This window comes from Balaenoptera borealis (assembly GCF_965194805.1).
Source record: "Balaenoptera borealis genome assembly, chromosome: 4".
Taxonomy (NCBI): domain Eukaryota; kingdom Metazoa; phylum Chordata; class Mammalia; order Artiodactyla; family Balaenopteridae; genus Balaenoptera; species Balaenoptera borealis.
The window spans coordinates 127,717,960-127,744,488 of NC_138861.1; the positions used below are offsets into that span (position 1 = coordinate 127,717,960).

The 26,529-nt window shown below is 36.3% G+C and overlaps 1 protein-coding gene and 1 pseudogene across 7 annotated transcripts in view; one reads left to right on the forward strand and one right to left on the reverse strand.

Annotated features, from left to right (window-relative positions):
- The window catches only part of LOC309627590 (uncharacterized protein), a 564,483-nt gene that overhangs the window by 152,577 nt on the left and 385,377 nt on the right, over positions 1–26,529 (reverse strand). The gene's annotated exons all lie outside the window — the stretch shown is intronic.
- On the forward strand, positions 328–4,516 carry LOC309627585 (SKA complex subunit 1 pseudogene; annotated as a pseudogene). Its single transcript has one exon. The product of its transcript is annotated as an SKA complex subunit 1 pseudogene (transcript).

Consider the following 26,529-nt stretch of genomic DNA (forward strand, 5'->3'; position numbering starts at 1 on the left):
AATAAAATTAAAACTTGTACTTTTCTTTTTTTTTTTTTTTTTTAATTTATTTATTTATGGCTGTGTTAGGTCTTCATTTCTGTGCGAGAGCTTTCTCTAGTCGTGGCAAGCGGGGGCCACTCTTCATCGCGGTGCGCGGGCCTCTCACTATCGCGGCCTCTCTTGTTGCGGAGCACAGGCTCCAGACGCGCAGGCTCAGTAATTGCGGCTCACGGGCCCAGCTGCTCCGTGGCATGTGGGATCTTCCCAGACCAGGGCTCGAACCCGTGTCTCCTGCATTGGCAGGCAGACTCTCAACCACTGCGCCGCCAGGGAAGCCCCTGTACTTTTCTTATTCTTAATTGATCTAACATTTGTTCAAAATAATAATAGCAACAATGTATTCAAATATATATATACATATGTATATATGTGTGTGTGTATGTGTGTGTATATATATATATATATATATATATATATATATATATACACACCTGTCTGCTTATGTGTAAGTAAAATGAGTGACAGCAATAAAATAAGGGACAGGAGGGAAGAATTAGGATTATTTTGTTATTATAAGGCACTCACACTATCTGTGAGGTGGTAGTATAATACTATCAGAAAGTACACTTGGATTAGTTGTAAATTATTGCAAATTCTGGGTAACCACTAAAAAAATTTTTTTTCAAGTATAACTAATATGCTAAGGAAGAAGAGAAAATGAGATCATGTAAAAGTCTCAATTAAAACCACAAATGGCAGAAAAAGAGTGAAAGACAAAAATAGGGTCAAAGAATAAGGGCAATGAATAGAAAACAGTAACAAATATGGTAGATATGACTCCAATTATAGCAATACTCATTTTAAACATCAATAGTCTCATCATATTGATTAAAAGACAGAGATTGTCAGAGTGGAACAAAAACCAAGACCCAATTATATGTTGTCTATAAGAAACCCACTTTAAAATTGAAGACACATAAAGATTAACAGTAAATCAATGAGAAAGATATACCATGCTTGTACTAATCAAAAGAAAGCAGTAGCAGCTATGTTAATTTCAGACAGAGCAGACTTCAGAGCAAGAAAACTTGTCAGGGATAAACAGGGGCATTATGTAATGATAAAGTGGTCAGTTCCCCAAGAAGACATAACAATTGCTAATGTGTTTGCACCAAACCAGAGAGTGTCAAAATATGTGAGGCAAAAACTGATAAATTGCAAGGAGAAACAGATGAATCTGCCACAAGAGTTGGAGACTTCAACACCCCTCTATCAGAAGGGGACAGATCGAGCAGGCAGAAAACCGGTGAGGAGTTAGTTGAACTAAGTTGATATCACCATCAATCAACTGGATATAACTGACATTTATTGGCTATTTCATCCAACCACAGCAGAACAGACATTCTCAAACTCACTTGAGACCAAATTCTGGACCATAAAACCCACCTTAACAAGTTTAAAATAATAGAAATTATACAATGTTTGCTCTCAAATCACAATGGAATTATGCTAGAAATCAATAACAGAATAATAGCTGGAAAATCCCAAAATAGTTGGGGGTTAGACAACACACTTCTAAATAATACATGAGTCAAAGAAGAAATCTCAAGAGAAATTTTAAAAATATTTTGAACAAAATGAAAATGGAAACACAACTTACTGTGAGATGCAAGGAAAGCAGAGCTTAGAGAGAAATGCATAGCATTGAATACATATACTAAGAAAGAAGACAGATCTAAAATCAGTAATCTAAGCTCCCACCTTAGGAAACTAAAAAAAATTTTAAATAAAGAATAAAAATTAGAACAGAAACCAAAAAAATTGAAAACAGGACATCAACAGAGAAAATTCAACAAAAACAAAAGCTAGTTCTTTGAAAAGATTAATAAATTTGATGAGACTCTAGCCAGGATAACTAAGAAGAAAAGAGAGAAGATACAAATTACTAATATTGGAAATGAAAAAGGAGACATCACTAGAGGTCCCATGGACATTAAAAGAATAATAAAAAGTATGAACAGCTCTGGCTCAAATATTTGATAACATAGATTAAATGGACCAATTCCTTGAAAGAAACAATCTGTCAATACTCACAAAAGAAAAAGTAAACAACAGGAGAAGACAAGATAGATACCAGGAGAAAATATTTGCAGAAGATATATCTGACAAAGGACTATTATCCAAAATATACAAAGAACTCTTAAAATTCAACAATAAGAAAAACAACTAAATTAAACAATAGCCCAAAAATTTGACCAGACACTTCACCAAAGGCAATACACAGGTGACAAAATAGCATATGAAAAGATGTTTAACATTATATGTCATTAAGAATTTGTAAATTAAAACAATGAGATACCACCACACAACTATTAGAATGGCCAAAATTTAGAAGATTAACACCACCAAATGCTGGCAAGTGTGTGGAGCAACAGGAACTCCCATTCATTGCTAATGGGAATGCATAATTGTACAGCCACTTTGGTAAACACTTTGGCAGTTTTTCAAAGCTAAACATAATGATGTGTCAATGTAGTTCATTGACTGTAACAAGTCTACCACTCTGGTATGTGATTTTGATAGTGGGGAGGCTGTGTGCATGTGGGGACAAAGGATATATAGGAAATCTCTGTGTCTTCCACTCAATTTCTCTGTGAACCTAAAACTACCCTAAAAAATAAAGTCTATTAAAAGATTAGGGTAAAATAAAAATAAATTTTAAAGAAAAGATTTCCATGTTTGCTATAGATAGAAGTAATGTATCTGGATTAATTAATAGAATGTTTTAGCTTTCACATTTTCATTACTTAAATTTTCAGTATCTACACACTATTCTATAAAATAATAATTAAAAATAAGCATTGCTTCTGATTTGCATGATATAAGACTCTGCATTATTAATTATTTTTAGATACCTAGAATTTTATAAGATAAAAAATAACTAAGTAGGGATAATATATAAGAATAATTGTAGTAGCAATATAGGAGTAGGGGATTAAGAGGTACAAATTATTATGTATAAAATAAGCTACAAGGATATGTTGTACAACAAGGGGGGATATAAAAAAATTTTATAATAACTATAAATGGAGTATAACCTTTAAAAATTGTGAATCACTATATTATACACCTGTAACATATAATTTAAAAAAATTAAATAACTGAGTTAAAATAAAGATATTAAAGGACTAAGGGGATATATAGGTCTCACCTCCCCCATCCCCCAAAAATCAGAATTTGCCAAAAAAAGCACATTTTCTTCTATATACTCTTAGAGGATATTCTAGAACATTCTCCAAAGCCATAGAAGGACTTAAATATTTTATTCATTAAATGCACATTGGGATTCACAAGTAAAAGAAATGTCATTGCTCCTGAAGACAACATGTGTAGATAAATACTGATGCCCCATCCCAGAAAGGTATAAGATCCATTATCAATTAATTATTAAGTACCTACCTACCGTGTGCTCACCCATCATAAACACTGAGTGTGATATAAAGACAAGACAAGGCCCTGTTATCTTTCAGGGAAAGGGAGAAATAAAGAAGGCTTTAATATGGAGATTGTATATGAATTGCAGAATGGGTGAAACAGGGAGCATAGATTTATTAATTTAAATATAACTGTTTATTTTGAAAAAGAGGTGGAAACGCGCGCGACCCCTGAGCAGCCTGCCTGGGGCGCTGATGTGCGCTTGCTTTGCACCGAGTCCCAGGGGCAGTTTGAATTTCGCTCCCTGAGTCGGGTCTCCGGATCCTGGGCTTGCGGTGCAGATTGGAGGGGTCTCGGCGCCTCGCGACACCACTGAGTGGGCCCTTTGCTCCCGGACCCGCACTAGAGGCTTAAAGGATGGCCTCCTCACTTCTGGTACAATTATGCTCTCATATTAATGAAAAGATTGGAAATATTAAAAAAAAAACTCTGTCATTGAGAAATTGTGGACTGTATTAAAATAGGAGATAAGATCATTGTAGTAAATGAACTTCTAAATAAATTGTAATTGGAAATTCAGTATCAAGAACAAACCAACAATTCACTCAAGGAACTCTTTGAACCTCTTGGAGAAGATCATAAAGATGTGGAATATCTCAAAGAAAACATTCCTTCCCGTTTGCCTCAAGTAACCCAGAACTTTGTTAATGGATCAGATCTTTACCCTGAACAACTAAAGATGAGGAAACTGCACCCACAAAGAAGCCTCCCAAAGAGCAAAGAAGTATTAAAGAAATGTCATTTATAACTTCTGATGAGTTTAATGGCATTCTTGTGTACATGAAATCCCACCTAACCTATTGTCAAATTAATGATGTTATTAAAGAAATCAACAAGGCAGGGACTTCCCTAGTGGCGCAGTGGTTAGAATCTGCCTGCCGATGCAGGGCCCACGGGTTTGATCCCTGGTTCGGGAAGATCCCACATGCCATGGAGCAACTAAGCCTGTGTGCCACAACTACTGACCCTGTGCTCTAGAGCCTGCGTACCACAACTACTGAAGCCCACGTGCCTAGAGCCCGTGCTCTGCAACAAGAGAAGGCACTGTAATGAGAAGCCCGTGCACTGCAACAAAGGGTAGCCCCTGCTCACCACAACTAGAGAAAGCCTATGCACAGCAACGAAGACCCAACGATGAAGACCCAACGGAGACAAAAATAAATAAACAAATAAATTTTTTTAAAAAAGAAAAGAAAAGAAATCAACGAGGCAGTAGTTAGTAAATATAAGATCCTACATCAACCAAAAAAGTCTATGAGTTCTGTGGCCAGAAGTCTCTATCACAGATTTATTGATGAAGAAATGAAGGAAACCAAACACCATTATTTTGTAGTGGAAGCTGACATAAAGGAGTTGACGGCTTTGAAAGTTGAAAAGAGGTTTCACGTAACACTGAATATTTTACAACACTGCCGTAGGCTATCAGAGGTCCGAGGGGGAGGACTTACCCGATATGTTATAACATATGGCCCTTTTGAGCATCTGAACCAGCCAACAGTAGAGATAGAGGCGATTCCTATAGTTTCCTTATATGTAATTTCTTTATATATAATTTCTTTAGCTTTTTCATTTTCTTTTTTGTTTCTTGTAAAAATAAAACTTAAATAATGTATATTTTAAAATCCACTTTCTTACAGTAAATATTTAATCACCTACCATGTAAGCCTCTGTTCTAGGCATACAATGGAACTAAAAAGTGTTCATATTTAGTTTTGGTGTTTAGTGACAGTGCTGCCAACCCCCGGAAGACAGGTGCAGATGTGACAATAAAAGTCAAAGTTCAAGAAGATGAGATCAAGGACATCCAGGCTCTTTAGAAGTAAAGGTCATTAGTGTCTAAATTCCACCAATGATATTTCAGTCTATAGGAAAAAGTTGGATCTGGAGGCAGCCCATCCACGTGGTTATTCTGCTTTCCCATATGTGGTTAAGGAACAGCTTACCTGAAATACATTCAGTGTAAATCAATCTGTAAACATCGACCTGTAATGAAATCAGCTTACCTGAAATACATTCAGTGTAAATCAATCTGTAAACATCGACCTGTAATGAAATCGTAATAGAAGTATATTGAGATGAAAAAGATGATAAAATAAGATGTGTAAGCAGATTGATAGTGGTCATGGAAAACAAGTGGTTGGATTCTAAGAATTTAATGGAGTTTCTCTTCCGCACTTAGGGAGACTGTTAGTCTATCTGTGTCTCAGTGAGCATTCTCCGGAGAAACAGAACAGTAGGCTATCCATCTAACTATATCTATCTCTATATCTATCTGCCTATCTATCTATCTATCTATCATCTGTCTATCATCTATCTATCATCTATCTATCTATCTATCTATCATCTGTCTATCATCTATCTATCTATCTATCTATCTATCATCTATCATCTGTCTATCATCTATTTATCTATCATCTATCTATCTATCATCTATCTGCAGAGATTTATTATGAGAAATTGGCTGATGTGATTCTGGAGGCTGAGAGGCCCCCAGATCTGCCATCAGCAAGCTGGAGGCCCAGGAAAGCCGGTGGTGTGATTCAGTCTGAGCGTGAGGGCCTGGAAACAGGGGAGCCAGGCCAGATCAGATGAGATGTTTCAGCTCAGCAGTGAGGCAGGAAGAAAAAGAGCAAATCCTCCTGCCTTCCTCCACCTTTCGTTCTGTTCGGGTCTTGGACGGATGGGAGGATGCCCACACGCACAGGGGAGGTCAGTCTGTTTCACTGAGTCCACTGATTCCAATGCTCATCTCATCTCGAAACAGACTCAAGGACACACCCAGAAACAATGTTTAATCCGGGCGCCCACGGCCAGTCAAGTCGACACATAAAGTTAACCGTCACAATCTATGTCCATGCCGGCTGCTTGGCAGGCTGATCCTCGCAGCAGAGAAAAAACTGTCTCACCAGGCCCAGCTGCCCGGTTAACACTGTCACTGTGATGATCACAGAATACATTATGGGCACTGCTCACTTATTGTTATCCTTTCTTTCTCCCTAATTTAAATGCAGGTATATTTTATTTTTCATGTCTCAGTTTAATTAAAAATAGTGGCATTATCCTTTACTTTTTTAAAGTCTTGCTTGTTTTTTCTCTATGAATCGTTTTTCTGTATGTTCTCTATCAAAAACATTTTCTCTGTTTAAGATTTCTTTTCCTGAAACTCGTATTGAACAACTGTGTCGGTAAGTTTAATTCTTGCGGAATGGATACTGAGTCTCTGTTTTGATTATTAGCATGTAATCAATACAGTTGGTAAAATCGTATTCCTCAAAGACTAATAAAGATATTAATTTTCAAACAATAAATAAATAAATATAATTGTTTATTTTGTTTTACTGTATTTATATGGAAAGGATTTTTTGTAAAGAATAAAATAAAAGGTTAAGCTAATGGCAGGGCTGCCTTCTCTACCTACTCATGAAGACTCAAATCATATTTCTTATTCCTAATTTCCATAAGCAAAGATTGGTTATAAAACTATCTGTGCTATAAATCTTTTCTGTAATATATAGGCACTTATGTTTACATGTAAATACACATATATATAAATTACATGTCATTGAATATATGTGAATAAATAAAAGAGTTATACTGATATTAATATATATCTAAAATATAGAGGTATATTAGAAAAGTCTGAATGTATATATAAAAAACTTCAACCGTGGTTATTCCTAGATGATAGATATAATTTTATTTGATTATGGGTCTTCCTACTTTATAGTTTTGTTTTTATTTTCCAGTGACCATGCATTATGTTCATAATCATGAAAAATAACAAGTTCATAAAAATACTCATTTCTAAAATTTTTAATTTATAGTGAAATAATCATAGTCCACCATGAAATTTACAGTAGTTTCTTTAAAAAAATAAAAGCAGACGGATAGTAGTTAAAGTTAAAACAAAATATTTTTAACACAAGTCTCTGATTCTTTCAAGATCTGAATATACAAACTTGAGCTAATGGTAATAATTTTGAAAACCCTGTTATTTAGAAGAAAAGATGATTACATATATGATATGAATTCAATAATAACATTATTATTTGCAATAAAATTGCAATTTGAAAAAAAAACACATGAATTACCTACTTAAGGTTTTGCCTACATGTTTGTGAATACTAAAAATAAAAGGAAAATAGAGGAGAAAAAGTATTTTGCTTCATTCATATTCAACTACTATTTTATGTGTAACTCTTCAATGATTAAAGAAATGGGTTTTGACCAGAATAGTTATAATGGATCATCCCACAGCAGGAAGTTAGTCAGCCCCTGTGATTCATTCTGCCCACTTTAGAAAAACAATTAAGCAGTAACTTTCCTGTCCTTTATTAATTTATTATGACAAACCTAATGCAGGGGCAACATTCGTGGACACGCAATGACTACCCAAAAGTTTATGATACAAATTTTTATGAACTGCATGTAAGTTATTTTTAAGAGTTTGATAATAGTGTCAACATTTGGAAAGTGTTCTCATCTTATTAATAAACACATTGCTTGTTCTCACAAGCAGGGCTAAATAACAAGGCATGTTAACAAAAGACTTCATCAATTTAAAATTCTAAATATTTTTGGTTGTTTTCTTGGTGTGTGTGTGTGTGTGTGTGTGTGTGAGCGTGAGTTTAGAGACATATTAATAGAACAGTTAGTCATTTTACTGAAAAATTAATTTAGAAACAAAACCTTATCCTTCATAAAAAGTGTGTGCATATATAATAATAATGGTGAAAGGTAAATACATTTAAATAAAACTTGCACACATGCACACTAGCTCTCTACAAACTGTTAGTTGCACTTTAAATTACATATAAAAATGTAGTTGTAACTCCAAAAGCTATTCTAAGTCACAGCAGAGATTTTTGTGTCTCACAAATCAGAACCTTTTTTTATCCCTCATACATTTTTATTACTTTATTAGGCATGTAACAGGGTGAAAGAGTATACAAGCTGTTAAGCCCTGTTAACAAGCCATGGTACACTTGTATTTCAGCTCCATGAGGCTTCTGTAGTTTTGGCTTTTTTCAAGCCTTCTGATATTCCGTGCATCACAGACCATATTTGATTAAGAAAAGCATGTTCCTGAAACATCTGTCTGTTTAGTTACATTCAAACTTCCCCTTATGGATACAACATTTTCTTGGACTCTTTCTATTCCTGATGGGTGCCAAAGGGGAAAAAAAATATACTTGCAAGGTCACCAGAATTCATTAAATACAGCTGACAATGTTATGGTACAGGGAGAAACGAATCTTCCCAAGTTTGTATACAATATTATATTCACAAAATATTAGTTTACTCTTAAAGGAATCAAGAGAAATACCAAGGGAACGAAGCTATAAATGGTGACAGATGCTTCGCAGCTCGTGTGGCCCTCTGCATCACATGGGTGCCAGAATGTCAATCAGGTAATCCATCCCTCAGGGCACTGAGCAGAAGTCAAATCATGTGGCCAGGCCAAGCAGGATGGATTTAATTAGGAAGACTGCAGCAGAATATTCACATCATCACCTAACATTTCATTTTGCCCGGTTAAGCACTAGTTATTTTCAGAGCTCACTCTGAAGAGTGAGGAAGTTTCCAAAAGATTACCAGAGCTTGTCTCATTAATTCAACCCCAAAGGAGGGCTGGGACTATGTGTCTGGTCACTAGTGTTGACACTAATCAGGGCTAAAGTAGGCAGAGGTAGCACTGGCTGAAAGAAAAATCCCCAAACATTCAGGCTTCTTGAAAAGTGTAATGGTACTTTACATACAGCTTTATGGGACTAGCAGATAGTCTTTGAGTACAAGCATGACCCAACTTTTTTTTTTTATTAAATGTCAACTGCTCAGTGATATTTACCATGGAAACCCTATTTAAAATTATAATTCTGATGCCCTGTACCCTGATTTTTCCTATTGAGTTATTACCTCATACTATATTAAACATTACATTAATTTTTTTATTGTCTATCTTTTCTCCACTAGAATTGCGAATTTTTTTGGTTTCATTTACTAATATATCTTAAGTGTTTAAAATAATACCTGACTCATAGAAGAGGATCAATAAAGAGCCGTTAAAAGAATGAAGCTTCTGAATTTTGAAGAATTTCCTTTGGACTTTCCCCTTTAGAAAGGGCTCTGCAGTGAAAAAAAATTCAGGAGATTTATCAAGTCCAAACGATGCTTTCCCCAGCCAAGTATACTAAGCTCTGTGCTCTCATTACACAAGGAAACCCAAAGGTCAATGGCGCATCACCTGGACACTCAGGACAATCATAGCTGGAAGGAACAGGTCTCCTAGGAAAAAAGCAAGCATGGGAGAGCAAAAAACAAGCTTCACCACCTTGTAACTGTACACATTTAGGCATATTTCTTAACATGTTTTAGCCTCAATTTTCTCAAAATAAGGGTACTACCTACTTGGCAGATTTACTGTGAGAATGAAATGAGATTACATGTGTAAAGCATTTATTGAAGTGCTTGGCACATTCAGAAAATGACCATTCCCTTGCCCTCAAACTCAAGTCCACAAAAATTGAATTCCTAGCCTTTTCTACCACAATTAAGTCCTTGCTTAGAATCTCAACACGGAAGACTGAAACCTTGACTTTTTACCTGGGTGTCAGTACCCATCCCCTACATCCCTGCTACAGACCACACACTACCCTGAACCTCTTCCCATTACCGACTGCAGGGCTCTCCATTAACTTGCTTGCTGGCCCTCTGCTCAGGTGGTCACACTGCACATTTCCTGAACAGCTCAAAGAATCTCAGCCTCAGCTCTTGGGTCACCTGTCCTTCCCTCTAAAGGCTCATCCCTCAAGACACCAACCCTTAGCACTGCTCCATGTTTCCACACAACATACCTGTTTAAAGAGAGAATGACACCTCACTTTCTTTCAGCCCTCCAGGTCACCCGGCCTTCCTCATCCCAGCCCATTTTGCTACCTCAGGAACCCAGGGTCTAAAAGGATCTTCACTTCAACAAAATGCTCAGTGTATTTTGAAGGAAAATAATTATTTTTGATTTAAGAAGTACATAGACAACAGCTCCTGAGATTGGCGTCTAAAAATTTAAATTTAGGAGGAAAGCAGAGCCAACAATCACATGGAGTTGTTATAGTGAACCTGCGGATGGGGGATCATGGTCATGGGCCTAGACTAGTTGCATTTCCAAAGTGTTTCTCAAAACCATCTATCTCACTTGACATTGCTTCATCCACAGCCTCAGTGTAGGTTCTAATCATCTCTTGCCTGGACTACACTCATTGATTCATAATTGGGCTCACTGTAATCAGTCTTGTCAGCCTCTAATCCATTCTTCACAGAGGCACCAGTACCTAAAATGATCACCTGACCTTCTGACTGGTTAGAAACCTTAATGACACCACAGTGCAAAGTAAAGCATGTAAACCAATGATCATCAAAATGTTATTCCACCAATTGTTTAATAATTCATGATTAGGAAAGCACAGAAATTGAGAGTAAGCAGTTAAGAGGCTTTTATAGCAATTTAACATTGCTTAATACCCAAGCATGTGGCTTTATATTTTATAAACATATCAGTCTACATCATTTTGGAAATTTTAAAATAATAAAAAATAAAACTGATAACTCATTATAGATAGTTGAGAAACCCTAGTCTAATCTTCTTTACAAGACATACAAAATCAATACCGACCACCCATCAGTCTCTCCAGCTGTGTCTTCTGATTTCAAACTAAGACTTTTATCCAGCAATTTCAATCCACTTATAGTTCACTACACCCATCCGTTACAGAAAACTGTAGCAAGAGGCTGTATGGCAGAGTGGTTAAAATATGGATACTGGAGCCAAACGGTATAGGTCTTAATCTTAGCTCTGTCACTTACTGGCTATGTGACCTTGGAGAATTTACTTCAACATTCAGTGCCATAGTTTTTTCACACATTGAATTAAAATAGTAACAGCTGCCTCATATGTTCGTTGGGAAGATGAAACAGTTTAAAGCATCACTTAAAATAGTGCCTGATTCAATAAATGTTGGGTTTCTTTTTTTTTCTATTATTTTAGCCTCCATTCCTTCCTGGCATGTTCCCTCTGCCTTCCTCTAACTTTGTATCTGGTTAATTTCTAACCAACTTTAAAGACAAATCAGACTTCATCTTCTCCATGAGGCCTTCCTTGGTTTTCCTAGGCTGATTTGTGTGCTTGTTTTGTGCTGCCCTGTCACCCTAAACCAACACCTCCATCATGGCATTTACCACATGGTGTAATAACTGTCTCCTTTGTCTCTGTTTCCTCTACCATAATGAGAACGTAACACAAATGAAATGCTGAATCCATATTAACAGACCCCATAAATGTACATATTTAACTGATTCCACTTTGATCCTTAGATGGATCCATGTTCACACTGTCTTACCATTTCAGTCAAGCATGGCTTCCCAAAAAAAAACCTGGATGGGAAGAGGTACCTCTGGTGCTCAAGTAAGATAACTTGGTCTCAGAGCTTCTTGTTTTGACCTCCCTGCACTTAGCATTGGCCTCGGGAGTTGAGGCAGAATACATACAAATCCCAAAGAACCTTGCCCAAGTATTGGCTTCATACAACTTGGCCCACGCCGTGAAAATAGGCCTCTTCTCTCATCTGATTCTTCTATGGTATTATTAATATAAATGGTGAAGAGAATGAGATTTACAATTTTCTTCATAATTAATCCATCTTTACTTCTTATTATGCTTCTGACCATAAGCACAATTATTTGAGGAAGCAAAGAAAAGCTCTAGATTTTAAACTAAATTTTTAAAAAATGAGTCATCCATTAACAATGGTTATATCACTCTAATTAATTAGATTCAAAGGTGACAATGTTTTCAAAGACTTCTATTCTCATTATAAAATAGCTAAAAACCCCAATTATCAATGACCATATAAAAAAAAAACTGACATTCAAACACCATTAATAACCATAATGAAATCTCAAATGATCATGCTACTGCAAGCCTCTTCATAATCTTTATTGAATAGAACCTAGAAGAAAAACAAAGATTAGTCTGGATACAGATTTCTCAGAAATAGCTAAATACCATGCAAATTACAGTATATGAACAGTTGCAAGGTTATAAAGAAATTAGGCCTCTTGAGGAAAAAAATAAACAAATGGAAAATACAATCAGCTCAAGCGATAGAGTACTTTTAATTATCCAGGATAAAGAAGAAGGAAGGGTAACAGGAGCAACTTAAAACTGCAATCTAAAATATTTTAGCAAATTATTTCAAGCTTTCTTATACCACTAACTTACTTTTAAAAGGCATGAACAAATAATAGTGCATTTGAGTTTAAGCTCTTTCCTGTGGTCTTATTCAGTGTTTGATTAGGTGACAAGAGCTAGAAGACAACAGAATGTGTGGGAAGAAAGGATGAAGAAAGCCCAAGTCTGGCAGAGCCACACTCTGAATCCTGAGACTGAAAGGCATTTTCCTACCTACACACTCACAGGCTCAGGGTCACATATACAACATTCTGTAGCAAAGTTTAGAGGAAAGAAAAGTACAAGAATTTTGAAAATCACATCTAAAAGATCCTTAATACTATGCACAATTTTAGAAAACAGGCTTTTTTCATTGCTGCTTAATTTGAGCAATTTCCATAAAATATTAAATGATGTCCATTTAAAGATGCAAACAGCAAAAACACAGGTAAAATAATTCTAACTTCTCACTCTGTAACATAATGGTGATGAAAAAGTGAAAACGGTCAAAAGAAAGGCATCTGAATAATAGGAGAATCTTACAGATGGTTCTTATGTCAGAAATTATTCTTCCCTATCTATATCTAGGGGTATTTATTAAACTTCTTCCAGGGCAGCAACACTAAAACAGTGTTTTGCATGAGACACTCTTGCAGTCGACTGATGCAAATGTTAATCTGTGCTTCAGGATAATCACACCTCCAGGGTTTTAGCATTATGTGGATCTGTGCAGATGCAAATCATATATCATTTAGAGAAATAATAATGTGGTAGTTGGAAGTTGATGAAATCAAAGGGAAAAAATGTGTACTTTAAAAACTAAATGCAGAAAATTTTCAGGTGAAGAGACCAGGCATTTTACAAAATTAGTTCAGCAACCCTAATAGCAGTAAGAAAGGATAAAATACCAACACAAATTATTGGTGTGGAAAAAGCCGTCGTTAATGAGATAAATGAGATCCAACATGGGGAAAGAAGAAATCACCAACCAAAACAAGAATGGAAAGACACTTCAGGTCATTCCTGAATTTGGGTCATCCCAAAACCTGGGTAAGGAGGGCATGGAAATGATAAGGACATTGCCAGCCCATTCTCTTCTCAATTAACAAAACACCATGGTAACCCCCTAATTCAATACATCTAATGTATGATTTTTAACAGTTGTATGACAGACCATAAAAAAAAAAGTACCACATTTATTCAAGCCTTCAGTTACTGATAAACATTGAGAGTTTCTCTTTTTCTTTTTTGCTGCTACACTCAATGAGACATTTATAAATCTTGGGCACATACACTAAGTCCTTTTACTTTTATTTGTATAAGTCTGATTACCCAAAATAGTTCACATGCTATGTGGGATCTTACTGCTCTTTTTTTTTTTTTCATCCTAAATGTATGTATGGAACGGAGGGAATCAAAAGAATTGAATTAGTAATGACTTGATTGTTGTGGGAAAGTTCAGCAATTTCATGAAACAGACCTGCAGAAAAGCATTAAATTCAGCAAGTTCTGTTTACTAGTGGGTCTCTCCTTCTTAACTGGTGAGTGTGTTATCACAAAAAGGAAAGAAATATTCCTCAGATCAAGGTTGAAAGGTAATAGCTTTAACCTGACCCGTTTAGGATGCCACACAAGAATTTTCATAAACTGGCTTCTTTCTAACTCTACTCCCATTTTTCTTCTCTTCCCCAGACTTGTTCTATGTACCAATCATAGGAACCCACTATAGTTCAACAGATACCATACTTTTTTCACAAATCCACTTAGCCAGCGAAGAAACCATTTCCTCTTCCTGGAACGTCAGGTCACTCCACCCCCCTCTTTATTTCCACCTGGCCAACTCTTCCTTGGGCCTTTAAAACAAGGTTCAGGCGTAAAATCATTCTATTACCAATTACAACTTCAGATCACTCAGTTAGGATCCTGCACCCAATTTCCAAAGGAGGAAGGGGGAGGTTACCACACCAAGCAATTTTCTGACACCAGCTGGGTGTCCTACAATTTAACTCATTTCTGGTACTATTTACCCAGTGATAGCATCAGATGCACAGGTTAAGGGCTCAGTCCTACAAGACTGGGACCCTCCTGCCCACACACTTCAGATGCCAATCACAAATTCAGGTTGTGAGCTGTGATTCTGACTAACAAGCTGTAGATTGGAGGTTCCCACAACCTCCTCCTTGGGTTCTATTAATTTGCTAGAGCAGCTCACAGAACTCAGAGAAACATTTTACTTACCAGATTACTAGTTTATTATACAAGGACGTAACTCAGGAACAACCAGATGGAAAACTTGCATAGAGCAAGATACATGGGAAAGGACTTGGAACTCCCATGCCTTCTCTGAGCGGGCCTCTCTTCCCAAATCCCCACATGTTCCCCAACCCAGAAACTCTCAGAAACACATCCTTTTGGGGTTTTATGGAGGCATGACTGACTAAATCATTGGCCACTGGATACTGAACTCAATCTCCACCCCATCTCCCCTCTCCAGAGGTTAGGAGGTGGGACTGAAAGTTTCAACCTTAAATCACCTGGTTGGTTCCCCTGGCAACTAGCTCCCATCCTTAGGTGCTTTCCAAAACACACCTCATTAACATAACAAAACACCTTTCTTGATCTCATCTCAGGAAATTTGTTTTAGGAGCTCTGTGCCAGAAACAGGATGAAAACTAAATATACCTTTCTTCTTAAAAATCATAATATCATGATATCATTCTTTTTAGAAGTCCACTGGAACACAGATGCGATAAAGGTCTCCTCCTGGATAGCCATACCTAAGTAAAGTTCTATCTTCCAGACAGAACAGTATTGCACTATATTATAATGCTTTAATGCCTTGTCTGTCTCCCTCACGGGATTGTGACTCTTGGAAGACAGGGTTATGTGAATTGTCTCCGATAACATAGTACTTAATATGATGTAGGCTTTCAGAAGTGTTTTTTGATTTAATTGGAAAGGAGAGTAATAAAGAAAGAGGGCCAAGAAAAGTAACTATTTAAACACCTACATTTAGAGGACATGTACAGAAAAAAAAAAGCCTAAGTTGACCGAAAAAGAGTCCTTAAAGAAGTAAGTAGAGAAGTAGGAAAGAATACAGCTGTGGGATATTAGAGTTTGAAAGTGGAGAAGTAAACATTGTCAAGTGCTACAGAAAAAAGGATGAAAGAAACAAAGAAAATCAAGAAAATAGGGAAATACTAAAGAAGGTCCGAAGTGGGGACACTGAGCATATTTAATAGCCTTAGTTTATTGTGAAGGGCAAAGGCAATAGGTGTTTGCAGCTCTGGTATCTTGGGACAGGAGAGCCAATTAAAAGAGTTTTAAAGAGGACACTAAGGGGTAAGGATGAGGCAATTTATCTTAAGAAGGAGATAAGAAATGAAAATAGAGGCTGATAAACAACTAGATGGGATGCAATGGAGATGCAAGCTGGTAATGCAAAGGGAAGTCTGGACAGGATTTCTGCATGCCCTCCTTTTCCTCACCCTCCACACCACCTCCTATCCCCCCACCTCCCTACCCGATTTACCCTTGGATCGTAGGTATTCTAACAAGATTGTGCTTCAGTCTGTCTGGCAGTGTTCCTGGACATATTCCTTATAAATGGAGACTTCTATCCCAACAAAAGTTTATTCATCATCATTACTATTCACTAAGCCCAGATTCATTTGTTATAAAAAATAAAAATAAAATAAAAATTACTATTAATACAGTACAGTACTGCAGCTACACCGGATATGTTATGTTTAGGAAAACAGGAATATTTATGAAGAGCTAACTGAAAGAAAAATTTATGTAAAACACTTCACTTATTTATTCGTAAGTCAAAAATATATACATGGTTACATAAAATATTTTACAGAGGAAATGAGATCATTTTCTTTAATGTGACAACATTATAATCTCCCTGCAGGTGATAAGAAGTGGAAAAACCACAACATCAAGGGAAGTCCTCATAGGAAATGATCCCTGATCAGGAAAATTGGTTCTGCTAGACAAACATATAAAATTACTCTAATTATGAAGTCTCATACTTTGTAGACAAGAATGTCTTATTTAGAAATGCAGCTACATAAAAATTGGAGTACTACTATGTATGATATAGAAAACCGCATTGATATATTTTCCTTCACTGCAAACTCTAAAAACCAGAGCTTTCATGCTAAAGACTAGTATATTGTTATTAAAATAATAATAGTTTTTACCCTCCTTTTGGAAAGAGCATAAGTCAGAGACCATCATTTAGTTTCTAATAAACACTACCACCTATGATTGAGATCTAAAGGTGAAAGCTTTTATATACCATCTCCAGGCTCTTGAGCATTCTGGGCTCCCTTCATTTTCTGTAGAACAATTTGTTCTTCCTAAGTACAGCATAGTTTGGTATGACTTGGTCATTTGACATCTATGGTAAGAAATATTAAAGTATCATTATGTTTTACACTTAGTGTCAATCAGAAAAGCTTACTATAAATACAAATTAACTGGATCTTTGTATTCAATGTCTTAATAGTCCAACAATGGAAAAAAAGAACTGGTGGGTAAAAACTAAAAAACATTACAATTTCTCTGAAGTTATCAAACCACACAAACACATTGCTAAGCAATACAGATTCAAAACTGTTTTGAGATTAGTTTAGATTTGTCTTATGCCTCTGTAATTTTCCCAATTTGCAAATAAAGAAAGAATTAAGAAATCGCATTTTAAGACAATCATCAATTTTTTTCTGTGACACACTAGGTATTTTAAAAATTGACTGGGAATCTAATTGCTTCATTATTCCCTAAAGCATATTTTTCGGTTATAGTATCATTCTTTCGGTAGTTTCTGGTTATTTGTTTTTTAATAAACTTTAATTTTGGAGCAGTTTTAGGTTTGAAGTGAAACTGAGCAGAATTTTGTGAGATCGATGTGACCCGGATCTATTTCTAGCTGGGGAGAGTTTTAAAATTGTGCTTTCCTGAAAGGAAATGAAAAAAAAGAAAGACCCATTTTGCCTTTTTTCTTATCCCCAGGTTTAGATCTTGCTTGAAATGGTCAATTTTCTTACTGCCAACACATTATATATGAGACAATTTCCTGGAATCAAAGAAACCAGAGAACCTTAGAGAGAATTATCATGAAGCTTCCCTCTACGGTTTATCTTGCAGAGCTCAGGCAACAACGCATATAGAGCAGTAACTCTCTTGCTTTAGAGAACTAGGCTGCTATTGAAGAGTAGCAATGCCACATCCTCTCAGAGTTTTACTGAAATGACTTGTATCATAGAGCCGCTGGAAATAAAAATATGCGGACATCTCCCTATTCCTGGCCTTTTACTTAATTTAAAGGTTGTCGGAGAAAGGGGAAACAGCCAGCGAGACAAAAATGGAATGAAAAAGAAGTTTGAGGAAACATACAGACTTGGACCATGGACATCGAGGACAAAAGAAGTTTTGGTGAAGAAAAGGAGGTTTGGTTGAGATAGGTTAAAATCAACTAAAAGTAAGCTGAAAGAGATTAGCTTTGTCGTTGATAACTTTTGTATGAAACAGTGAAAAAAGAAATGAGAAAGTAAGGTGAAAAGTAAAGGAAACAGATTGCCTATAAATGTGGAGCACTGAATGTGCTTCTCCCTGCTTCCTCTAAAGAAATCTTTAAATGAATTAGCTCAAAGACAAAGACAAAGACAACAGAAAGCGGATGGTTGAGGGGTAACTGATGTAATGCAGAGAAAGCTGAGACATAAGTGCCCATCGAGGAGGAGACCAGATGAAGCAAGCTGTCCGGGCTGCAGAAAGCCTCCTGAAAGGCTCAGGGTTTGAGCCACAGAAACGGCAGGGGATGAAAAAAGGACTCAGTTCGAAGTCTACATAGAAGTTAGGTTACCCAACTCCCTTCTCTCATCCCCCACAGACAACTAATACCACTCCCCAACCAGGCAAGAGATGAGTGGTTTATTCCTCAAGCAAAAATAAAGCAGAAAGTTCCAAGTCTCAGAAACACTAAGAAATACATATTAAAGCCACAACGTGTTTTTCAGGACACATCAATTAGAATGAGTAAAAAGGATTGATGATAGCAAGTGTTGTTGAGGAACCCAGAACTCTCATACATTGTGGGAGCATTTAGTGTTACAACTTTGAGAAACATTTTAATTGTTCCTATAAATTTAAATGTATGGTATCTTGTTATGCTCCAGCAATTCTACTCCTATTTCCCCCAAAGAAATAAAAATACACATCCACAGAAACACTTGTGTAAGAATATTTATAGGAGTTTTGTTCATAATAGCCCAACTTGGAAACAACCCAAATATACAACAACAATTCAATGGATAAACAAATTATGATATAACAATATAATGGAAGAGTAGTAATAAAAGGGGGCATGCTAACTACACACACAACGGTATGGATGAACCTCAAAAATATTATACTAAGAAAAAGACACAAAACAGTATATGCTACGTGATTCCATTTACGTGAAAATTTTAAAAAGGCAGGACTACTCTAGACACAGAAGCAGATATTTGGTATTGTCTCTGGCAAAAGTTGAGATGAGAATTGACTGCAGATGGGCATGAGCGACTTTTTGTGGTAATGTAAATCTTGAATATGGTGGTGGTTACACCATATATGCCTATAGGCATCAGTGTTTATCATAAAAACTAAGCTGTGCTTAAAATGAGTGCATTTTATTATGCATAAATTATACTTCCCTAATGTGAATTTTTAAAAACAGGTCAGGCTGTTATATATACATATATTATATATATTTATTATATATTTATGTATTACATATATTTCTTTTGTGACAGAGGAGATGTAAATATATTTGAAGACTGAAGGAAAAATACTACTGGGAAACATGTTGGTATGAGCAAAAGGAGGGAAAACTGATGGACTATGGTCCTGGACTTGATGGGAAGATTCAAAACCATAGGTAGAGGGGTTCGCCTTACACTAGTAATCTCTTTAGTCACCATTCAGTTTATGTCAGAATCTGTTCTTAGCACCTATGTACATTATCTCAATTCATTATTATAATCTTATGATATAGTCATTATGATTCCCATATTACAGGTAATAAACCTGGATTCATAAGATTAACAACTTCCTCAAGGTAACACATCTACTAAGTAGGGTTATTTCAGTTACTTTAAGAATCACATTTTAATAGGAAAAAAAACACATGCTATTTGTTGCATTTCTCCTTCTTTTTCTACCTCCAGTAATGGTTCCCCATGACCTCATTTCTAATCAGCTCTAAATCGTACTCTCCATATAAACAGGATCTGGATTTACAAGTCCAACAACCTAATTATTATTGACAGAGTAAAAGTGGGATCATTTTTCATTAGCAAATTTTGATACTAACAAAGTAAATGTAATTAATGTGCATCCAGGTACTCAAGCCCCAAATTTCAAGCAAAAATGTTTTGTTAACTAGTTTGATTGGAAAGATAATATAGAAAAGGGAAGACACCTAATTAGTAGAAAAACAGAAATCTGGAATTTACAGATAGTGACTGCAAAAGACACGTCTAATGTTACTCTATTAATTTGGGGATGACAAGTTCTGTCCAGTCCCAGCATAAATAAGTAAACAAATGTGAATGCCTAGAGATATAGTTGACTATAGTTGTGTAATTATTTTCTTTAATTGTGTAATTATTGATTTAGAACCAACGCAAAAAGGAGAAATAGCCTATAGAATGGGTTTGTCCTCAAGACTTAAAACACTTAGAGCCATATATAATAAACACTGGACGCTTCTATACCTTTTAATGGGTGCCTTGTAATAAGACTTTGATACAAGCTAATGGCCCACACTACTTGACTATGAACTTGGTGGATATTTAGACAACTGCAATTTTCCCAGAGGTAGGTAGAAACACTAATGGAGATAATTAGAAAATTATGTCGCTTCTTTATAGTTATACAGGGAGGAGATTGTAAGAGCAAATACAAACTGTAAAAAAAAAAAAGTGAGAGAGAGGCTTAATTTTTCTTTCTGAAAATAAGAGACTCTCCCCTCCCTCCTTTCCTTAGAGCATTTACTTTAGAAAACTTGTAATTCCTTTTTCTGTTTTTATTTTTTCAAAATATATGTAAATCTCTTTAAAAGCTACATAAGCCTCTTGAGAGCACTAAGACCCAGGAATGAGTTTCTCAAGGGCCTGGGAACCATCTTTGAAATGTAAACATCAAGGGACATAGCACCCCTGCCTCCCAGTTTCTGTGGATGTAGGAGCCTAACTCAGTGGGCACCTTGCTCCAAGCTTGTCATAAAGCTATGAGACATCTATTTTTCCTTTGATTAAAGTCAATTAGCTGACACAGATGGTCACCCCAGTTACCAGCTGAATCTAGGATGAATGACGTGTGACAAATGGTGCTGTCAAGTCCTCTTCCTTGAGGACTAGTTATTGTTTATCTTGAGAGTACGTCGTATGCAATAGCATGTATCTGCCTGGCTATGTAAAAGGGTAAAGTCTCTTTCCATCTGTAATCTCTTAGACAGTTGCCTGTAATGCACATCAAGGTCTAGTTAAATGCTTATTCAATAAAAAAAAAAAAATTTTTTTAATTAAAAAAGAATTTTTTTTTTTAATTAAAAGCAAAAGTTCCTTTCTTTCTCTTTTACCTTTGTGGAGAGTTTTTCTGGGTTGGGAAGAATTTTCCATTGACAGGGGGGTCATGGCTATTTCTGTTTTCTGCATCTGGATACCAGTTTTAAAATATTTATTTCCGATTTTCCTGAATTTCCAGTCAGCTAGAGCCAGCATTTCTATTTAAATTCATTCTCTTAGAGAGAGGGAGAAAAGATGGAATAGAAATCCAGGGGGAAAACAAGCAAAATGTTGCACATCTTTGCTCCTTTGACAGCACCCAGATGACACTCAAGCCTGTACCTCGCCTGCCTGGCATTCATCCGACGTGCCTTTTAAAATACTCACCCCCATCATGCTGTTGCTATTTACACCAAATATTTAACAACCATTCACTTCCCCTTAATTTGTTTCTCAAGCATCAATACAATGAAGAAGGAACCTACACAATCCCTTAAAGAACAAAGCTATGTAAAACATTGCTAATAAGTTACTTGACATCTGAAATCAACTGCTTCTTTGCCCCTAACTCATTTGGTGTGTAGATTGTATCTACTCTGTGTTGATGAATTAGCAGCTTTTATAAGTGAATGAGGAGATAAGAGAAGCTACATAGGCTAACAGGCCGCATACACACACACATGCACGCGCACACACACACACACACACAAAGCTAGCAAAGCCAGAATATTTTGTGCAATGAAGAGGTTTTTTTTTTTATAATTGAAAATAACAAACTAAATTATCCGCATTATTGTAATACAGTATTGGTTATCGGTTTGTCCATCCATTTAACTATGCAAAAACTATACTTTCCCAATGCGCTGCTTCTGAGATATCTGCCATATTAGCTCAGTTCAATTAAACAGTTGCCATCAGCTGCAGCTTTAGTAAACACATTTGGTTTTTTCAGTACACAGTGACCATTTATTGATATTACAAAAATTATCAGAGAACCACAGGCATATGCAACTGGAATTAATTGTGAATCTAAATCCTAGCTTTTAATGAGGCCCCAGGAAATGACTCTTGGCTTTGGATTTATATCAGTAGCACCTCACAGTAGGAAACAAGAAATGTGTATAAAACACAATTATACCTAAATATTAGGAGTTGCCATTCTATCTGCGCAGGAAGAGCCTGCCTTACTGAGCTGAGGTCACTAGTCTGTCTGGCAACATAAAATCAGTAACCTCAGGGGAAGTTAGAACCAACTCAACCTGGTGCTTTCTATGGAAAAGAGGCTGAGCTGGAACATCTGATGGCTCTGTGTCAGCTTTTCACTTTACTAAATTACGCATTATTCCTTTCCTCTCACACGCTGAAGGAAATGAAAGACACGTAGAGTTGTCAGACATCTGGGACTTGGCCATTCATTAGGCAAGAAGTGTTACATCACATCAGTGATTTTGCCTGCCTGAAATGACCTGCAGCCTGCAATCACCAAGGAGGGTACCACCTATCCCTGTCCTACACCGTTTAACATGAGGCCAAGTTTCATTGCTTTGACTATTGACTCCTGCACTCAGGAGTGTGTGTGTGTGTGTTTTCATTCCCTATGTTTAAAAGTTCACTTCCAAACAAAATTCACAAGAAAATTGTCCCGTATCTCAGCAAGGGGAAAGTATCCATTAAAAAACACTGTATAAGGCAAAAAATTGTCTTTGGCAGAGAAACAACTCATTGTCCTTTTTGTTCATGATTCACAATCATTTACTTGGATTTCCAGGAACAAATGGGTGAATGCCCTCTACCAGGAAAAAGCAATAAAAGGTGTTGGCAAAGCTACCTGCCATATGGTCATGAAATGGACAAGTATAAATGCCTATGAAAAATATACGTTGTAAAATTAAAATATGGTTTACTAGATATTTCCAATCATGCTTTCTTCTAATATATCTCAAAAAATAAGAACTGAATTTTTATTTATATTCAAACATGAGCAACTCACATTTAAACTGAATCTTCATTTTCGTACACAAAAAGCTAATGTACTGTTGGGACAGAGAAAACAATTAAGCTAACTTACTGCTTTTTCTCCTTTACTGATTTCCTTCATAGGAGTCATCCCTTGATTCACCATTGGAATGAGTAAGAAACAGGATTTCTAGTGACCTTTTCACATGTTCAAGAACTGCAGACCAAGAATTGAAGATCATTTGGTCAACAAATTTCTATTTTTTTTAAACAGGCTTTATTTTTTAGAGTAGTTTTAGGTTCACAGCAAAATTAAGCAGAAGGTCAGAGATTTCCTGTAAAGCTCTCCCCACACTTGTATAGCCTCCCCCATTATCTACATCTCCCACCAGACTGATATATTTATCACAGTTGATGGACCTATTTTAACACATCTTTATCACCCAGAGTCCATAGTTTTCATTGTCGTTCACTCTTAGTGTTGTACATGCTATGGGTTTGAACAAATTTGCCTTTTGCTATTTTTAAAGAGGGAAGGTTGGTTTGTAATGAAAAAATTACTCCCATGGCCTTCTCAGTGGGACTCCCTCTGACACTTCCCTAACATAGCTCAATCAGCCATTCATTTGGGGACCACAAAACCAGTATGCATAGTACTGTGCAGGATCTTGCCTAGGAGACAAGAATACCAATGACTCTTTTCTCTTGTGTGAAGTTGTATGTGCATTCAGTGCAGCGAAGGAGAATTAGGTCTCATGCAGATTTTTTTCACCCAATATTTATTGAAAATCTATTATGTGCAAAGATGGTCACTCTGTGAGCACCTTTGCACATAATAGTCACCTGTGAATGACTGTGACACAAAGATAAAGAAAACAATTATTATAATATGCTATGATAAGGTTTTGATAGATGTAAGCCTAGGGATAATAAAGCAGTCCCTTCCTCTCAGAAACCACATGATTTCTAGCCATAGTCTCCACTCTAGACCCTGCTTTGATCCAAACAAGTGCTTGAAATGTAGCAAACTTACTTCTCTTAGGCTCCATAACCTCACTGTAACCTTGAGAATGTGATTTCATAAAAGGTTGTGTCCACCTTTCTGCCCATAAGTCATTGCCTGCATGCAAATGTAGTCACACCGTACTCACCTCACAAATATCGTCAGAAATCTAACACCAAAAATGCCATCTTGATGTTGCATATTTACCTTCATTAAGACTTTCCATTCTGGTTTTCTTTTTCAACCTCAACCCAGGACTAATTCAAGCTGTGATCGCCTAGGTTCTTACATCAGCAACATCTGTCACCAAAAATAAATATTCTGCAATCAAAACTTAACTGGCCTAGCAATTTTCTTGGTGATGCATGAGGCAGAACAGAATTCTGCTTCAATTCTTCCTCTGCTAAATTGGTTTTACAGCACTAAGTGCAGGAAAGATTTATGTTTTAGTAAATTAAGCAGAGGCAGCCCAGAGAAAACAAAAGACGCAAATACGTGTAAGCCCACAGTATTCTTTAATATTCAGTTTTGCTCCCAAATAATGTAATATATTTTAACAAGTTGAAAAACATAGAGAAGAGACAATGCTTCTAGTTAAAATGAAATTTGAATTTCAGCTGTAAACTGTTTTAACAGCTGAACAATGTGATTTGTAGTCTTATTAAATCAAGAAAAACTTGAATACCCTTATTAAACATTGGTAAACAGTAGTAATTATAAAATCCCTAGCATATTTTCCACTCCTTAAATAAATTATACTTACTGCTCCTGTTACAGCATTTCAGTTTACAAAGCAATTTCATACATATTACCTCATTTAATCTTTAAAACATTTTTCAGACAAGAATTATCATTCTTATTAAACAAATGGAGAAATTGTATCCTAGAAGTTAAATCCAATACAACAAACCTAAGAATTGCAATGAGAGGCTGGATAAAAGTTAATTATTTTTTTCTTCTTATTCTGGACCCTGTATAGTCAATTCTCATTATTCATGGTAATTATGTTCTATAAAGTTGCCATGAACATGGAATTCACAAATACTGAACCACTACTCTTAGGGAAAATATAGGATTAGGTTCCTGTGAGCCTCTAGTAACAATGCTGAGTTTCTGTTTAAAAACACCTTATTTAATATACATACATAGGTATGCACATATATGTATGTATATATATATACAGTTGATTGAACCCATGACCAACAGCAGTAGGACTCAGGTCTGAATAAAACTTATGTAACACACTGACATTCTCCATAATGTACATCACAGCCTTCCTGTACTTAGAAACGCTAGAGAGTACTTCAGAACTATTCTTGGGGGCCATTTTAAACAGTGAAATCAACAAAAAGCACAAAAATGCAAAAGAAAAAACAAAACATGGCACTAAACAGACCACAAAAGAACATTTGTTTACAATACTATTACTGAACCTAACTCAGGTTCACTCACCAGACATGCAACAAAGCCAATCTACTGATAACAAGTTGTGGTGAAGGAAAGTACAGTGTTTATTTGCAGAGGTCAAGCAAGAAGAATAGGCAGCTAATGTTCAAAAGACCCAAACTCTCCAATGGCTTTCAGGCAGGGTTTTAAAAGGCAACATTAGGGGTGAGGATTGCAGGGTGTGTGATCAGCTCAGGGACATTCTTCTGACTGGCTGGCGGTGAGGTAACAGGGTGATGTTTTGGGAATCTTATTATTAATCTTCTGGTTCCAACCAGTCTGGGGTCTATGTGCTTGTGGTCAGCATGTAGTCAACATCCCCCACTGGATGGGGATCTTAGTTTCTGCAGAACAACTCAAAGATATGCATCATATTGTTATCCTTATCCTTTCAGGGAGAACTAGGAGTCCTGTGATGCTATTGTTCAAGCTATTATTACTTTTCTTACTTGACTGATTTCCTTTGCTCATGCATTTTCCAATTCTCTAATCATTAACTCTTTGAGTCTGCTCTTTGAAACTTGGGGAAGGCCTAGGATACACAAGCTCTTTCTACAAACAAGAAGCAAGGATATGGAGGGGCTGGTACCCAGGAGGGCCCCGCAAGATGCTGCTCAGTTTCAATATGAGAATGAAACAAGGCAGAGTATCTTTTTGTTCAACTTCAGCCAGGAACATGTGCATTTGCTGGGTGACCCAAATTGTTTGCCACTCTCCACATATCCACACCTGTCTTCAAATGATCAAGAAAGTGCTGTGAGTACTGATTTGGGGGTTACAAATATATTTTAGTGAGTAGGCAAATTTGCAAATATAAAAAATCCATGGATTATGAGAATTGATTGCGTATTACCAATTCATGTCTT